The sequence below is a fragment of the Dromaius novaehollandiae genome, chromosome 14 (assembly GCF_036370855.1).
Source record: "Dromaius novaehollandiae isolate bDroNov1 chromosome 14, bDroNov1.hap1, whole genome shotgun sequence".
NCBI classification, from domain to species: domain Eukaryota; kingdom Metazoa; phylum Chordata; class Aves; order Casuariiformes; family Dromaiidae; genus Dromaius; species Dromaius novaehollandiae.
Genome location: NC_088111.1, coordinates 16,927,213 through 16,932,467, shown reverse-complemented (window position 1 = coordinate 16,932,467; position 5,255 = coordinate 16,927,213).

The window sequence follows — 5,255 nt, the reverse complement described above, 5'->3', positions numbered from 1 at the left end:
AGTCGAGGAAAGGCCAGTTCAAATCAGAGACCTGACACCTACAAGTGAAAATAATTAATTTCTGAAGCAACCACCAAGAGAAGTGTCTTGTTTCCATTTTTTCATCTTCGAATCCAAACCGGATCCCTTTCCTGGGGAGTTGTGCTCAGGGTATGGGTGGCTGGGAGGGAAGCAGCGATGCAGCTTTGGGCCTTGTTTGCTGCACCGCTGTGCTGGGCAGGCAAATGCAGCGGTATCTGTAAGGCAGTTTCCCTGCTGATGGAAATTAGCTCCTCGTTAGATCAGGAGCGTGCACCTGGGCACTTATTAATGCAGAATTACCACTGCATTATAAATCTGCATCTTGCCTGGGTGATAACTCCTTCAGGCAGCTGTACTCGCGGTCGGGTAATTTAATATCGCAGGTGCTGCGGGAGGCGAGATGCAGGGGAAGGATGTTGCTGCTGCTTGCTGCCCAGGCAAGCTGCCTTTGTGATCCAAGTTGTGCCGAATCTGTTAGGGCTTTGGCATTTTACAGACTCTGAACCGGCACAGGATGGTGTCCTTTAGTTAGTGCTTGGGCACTTGGCAGGCATGAGGCGACCTCCAGTTGTAGCTCTCCTCATCACCTCATAAAAATGGGTGCTGGTATTTCAGCAGAAGGTCAGGCTGCGGAGGGATTTATGCTAAATGGCAGAAGGAGAGAGAAGCGTGCCGCCTCCTCCCCGCGGTGCGGGGGCCGCGGCGGGCGGGCGGCTGGCTGGCGAGGCCGTCCGGTGCTGCGCTGAGCCGCCGGGCCCTGGGCCTTCCTGCCGCGGGCAGAGCGCAGCAGCCATTTGCTTGGGGAGGTGATTTAAGACAGTATGTGCTTAGTATACCGTTTATTCTCCTTCACATTACTTTTTTCCTAGTGCTCTTGATCTCTTTTTGTGCCTTTCTCCTTATTGGTACGCATCTCACGCTGAAATTTAAGCAAGCGCTTAATGGCAGGCTGTGAAATCCCGAGTTAGCTCTTGGTGTGTTTGTGTCCCCTTCCGGAGGGCTCTGTGCGCGCAGTGGACACGGATCGTGTGCCGGTGGAAGTTATCGTGGTGGTTTGGCTTTGTTCCCCCTCCCCCAGTTTTTTCCTTAGCCTGTGCCTCGCTCAGTGAGGCTGGGAACGGAGTCAAGCTGTACTTCGCTGCTTCTCCAAGGGAACTTTTCCGTTCGCAAAGCCGTTCCTACCGTCTCCATTTATTTCTGCTCGGGACAGGCAGCTAATGCTTCCTTCTGCTGTGGTCTGTTCGGGTTGTCCACGTGCACCCGCTGCTTCGTCCAAACAAAACTGCCCAAATCCCTCTTCACGAAGGTGGAGTTGGTATCCTACCTATCTATGGGATGCAGTATGCTTGAATATACCTCTTTGTGCACTGAACTGGGCCGTTTGGCTGGCTTGCCGCTCCCGAATTCAAGGCATGATCTCGACTCAGTGCGTCCCGGGAGGGACTGCCCCGCGCTGCGGACCGTAACTGTGCGGGTACCCTGGGGGTGCTCCCGGGGGCTGCTAGCTGCTAGAAACTCAGAAAAATCATACAAATGTGTTAAGAGAGATTGCTTCCCAGCCAAGGATGAAGGCAGAGTCATATTTGTGGTGATGATTTTATTATGTAAATGATCATAAAATATTTCTCCCAATTTTTAGTGCGGTGCGGAGCTCACTGGCCGAAGGAATTGTTTGCAGGCTCTAACAGGGTCGTACCAAAGGAAGAGGGGTTATATCTTTTCAAAGTTTCTGCATATTTGTAACATTATTGCTCTTGTTTAGTAAAGCATTTTGGGGCAGTGGAAAAGAATTTACTTAGTGTGCACATTTAAAATGCTTACTCTTTAACTTGCCATAATTACACTATTTTGATTATTTTAGAAAACACATTAAATGGTCTTTTAACTCTGAAAGCAGACACTATTCAGGAGAGGTAAATACATGATTATTTATAAGCATTTTACTGTGCATATCAATATGCTTTAAGAGTTTACTCAATGGAGTGTAACAGCATCTTCATAGTCATTAGGAACCACTAATGTGTGGTTAAAAAAAAAAAAAAACTGAAGACCTATTTACCTGATAGATTTAATGATCCTGATGGAACTATTAGAGGCTAAATGATAAAGCTTTTAAAAATGTCCTAAATACTTTATAAAAGACCTAATGGGTCCTAAGGAGCTACATTTATAGTCACTCTGGCAGGTTCATATGCCATTAAAGAAAGCAGCACTATTTTCGGTATAAAATGGCGTAGGAGTTAATAATATGTTTATGATGCTTATAGTCAGCATTGTGTTCCATAGTGGTGGCACGAAATAATTCAGCTCAAACTAAGTTGTCTTGTTTAGGAACAAAAGAGGAGGAAAAAAAGGGGGGGAGGAATTAAAAAAAGTACAGAGCTATTGTCATTACGTTATTATGATGTTAGCTGCTTTATGTCCTCTCCAAACACAAGCCTCAGTTAAAAATAGATAGTTCTTGGCTAGGCCAGGTCGTGGAGAGGCCGGTGTCCCAGACGCATGGAGCTGCCGAGGCCGAAGGGCAGGTGCAGTTTGTGCAGCTACTGTTGGACTCCCAGAATGGATCATTTTGGGGTATTTCATTTGAGGGGGTGGGGAGGTGCCTGGTGTTGCAGAGGGCCACTAAGAATTTCTCTTTCCTGGTTAGTTTACAGTCTTGGTTACTACCTCAAATTCAGTGTAGATATAATTTCACGTATCAATTTGCCAGCCTGCGCTGACCAAGAGCAGGAGCAGAAACAAGCCGTGCAAACTCGGTAAGAGTTGCTCTGCAGAGCAGTTGCCTCTCAGCCTGACCGCCCGATGTCCCCGAGCGGGTGTCCAGCTGTCAGTTCAGGTTTGGCATGATCCAAACCGAGTTCCTAATTGCCTTGCCGGGCTCCTCATGGGCTTCACCTTGCCTGGTTGGTGCTCTAATAAAGGCGTCTTTTCCTCGTGCCCCTTTCTTGATGTGCTTCAGTCAGGCCAGTTGGTCTGAAAAAATATTTTTAGGAGCTGGTCTTTTTCTTCCAGCACACAGCCTGAGCTCTTATAAGAGATCATCCACGTTAAATGTATGGATATCTGTAACCTTAAGGCCTTGATATATGTGATGAAGCCTGGTCCATTCAGTTATGCACACAAGAATATGAGTTCTGCCTTTAATAATGTTTTCCCTTGCTTACAGATTTTCTTCTTCACTTCAGCTAGTTCTCTTTTCTTTCCCCCGCACGTGACCCATTAAATGGGTTACTGAGTCACTGAGAGTATTCATATGCCTTGGAAGACTTATATTACTTTGTATTTTTTCCTTTGAGGTGGGAGAAGCTCTTTTTCATGATTTATGAGTCCTGTTTGGAAACTCAACTCTATTGCAACACCAGCAGTATCCCTGGCATGTCTGGACAACTTTTGTGCTTTAGCAGACGCTCATTTTACCAGATTTAGTCTCCTTATTGGTTTCCCAACCTTATTGTTCTACTTGCCATTGCTTTTCCTTAGTGCAGACATTCCCCAGGACGAGCTTCGGTGCCGAGCACGGCAGAGTCCCGATTTCCCTGTGGGAGCCTTCAGGCGTTGCTGCTCTACCGAGGATGGTTCTGCCATCGGTCCTTGGTGTGACTTTGCACAGGGCGCGATGTTCTTACCAAGCCTTACAGTGTGCTTGACTCCAGGTTTCTGTGGCTTCACTGACACGTGGACTCGCAAGAGAAAACTAAATGTTGTAGTAATTAAAGCTATCGCTCTGCATATTGGATGGGAAGTATTTCCAGTGAGTATTTCCAATGTCCAGTTCCAACTAAAGAAATATTTTCTTTGATTAATAAGGACATAAGGTGTTTCAACAGAAGAGTAGCATCCTTATGCCATGAAAAAGCCTTTTGTTATGGCTAATGGATAACTTGACAGGCGTCTTTCTTCCCAAATTGTTTGCTACTAATAAATACAGAATTAAAACATATGTTTGATATTCAGAGCTGTGACACCACTTGTCCTTGTGCAAAATACGTCTGGTTTTGGTGGGCTGGGAAAGAGGTTTCCTTAGGAAACCTGGTGCACAATTTGGAAGCATGTTTCTTTTTAGTGCCCCGATTTGTTTTCTCACTTTCTGATTTCTCTAGTGATGGTAGTTGGCTCTTCAGCTTCGCAAGGTTGACCAGGTTTGGAGAGGAGGCGTGGGAGAATCGCTTGTTTACTGCCCGGGTTTCCCGGTTTAGCCAGCTGCAGCTGCTGCCACCTGACAGCTGTCTCAGGCAACACTATTACTCATTAAAAGATTTAGTTTTGTGTAAGCAGATGGATGAACTTTTCATTCCAGGCACTGAAAAAGCTTAGAAATAGGATGGAAAAGAGAAGCTGACAAAAAGATTCAGATTGCTGTATAAAATTAAGCTGAAGTAGCATTAACTGGGACCTTTGATTGTCCCCCAAAATAACCCTAAACATGAGGATCGAGGATTCCCAAGCTGTAGTCCAAAAGCCGCTTGTTGCCTGTAAAACCTTGCATATATCCTGAGCAGAAAATTATTAGAATTACTCTGTTGAACCTGAAATTATCCAATTACCAATTTCACTTTGTCATGTGACTGTCAGCCTAACGTCCTACTTCTCTCCGGTCTTCTGTGAAAATGACTTTGAGAACACTGGTGTAGATAAATTAAAATCCGTAGACGTAGATTAGGTGTATATATAGTAGGTATAGCGTGTCGAGAGAGAGAGAAAGAGAGAGTACTGATAATATGAATAAAGCAATGACGCTGCAAGTACAGACTCCTTTGCATCCCGTCACACAAGAGTAGTTAGTTCATTTGAGTCAAATGCTTCCCCTGCTGGGTTGCTGTTGCTGACTCCAAAGCAAAAAAGAGAGGGGGAGAGAGAGAAGTAATGTGCATGCGCTTTGCTGTCTTCAGCTCTTCATTATGTTTGAAGAGTTATTTCTACAAATAAAGGCACTATCTGCAATGGGATGGGTATGTTCCCATCTCCATCAGTAGCGGTGCTTGTTTGTTAAAAACGGTGATGGTGTTGCGCTGGGGCAGGAGGATGAGGACCGTGCGGTCAGGAGCTGCACGGGGCTGTAGTGGGCTGTGTCCTCCGGCTGGGAACCGCCCTCGCTCCGATAGCTGCCATTGTGGTTGTGCTTTCTGGAGCTAACTTAACCAGCCTCTGAGCACTGAGGGATTTTGAAATAAAAACGCGGTGGTTGCACTTGTGAACACACCTCTGATACAGAGGGCTGGCTTGGCTAGGTG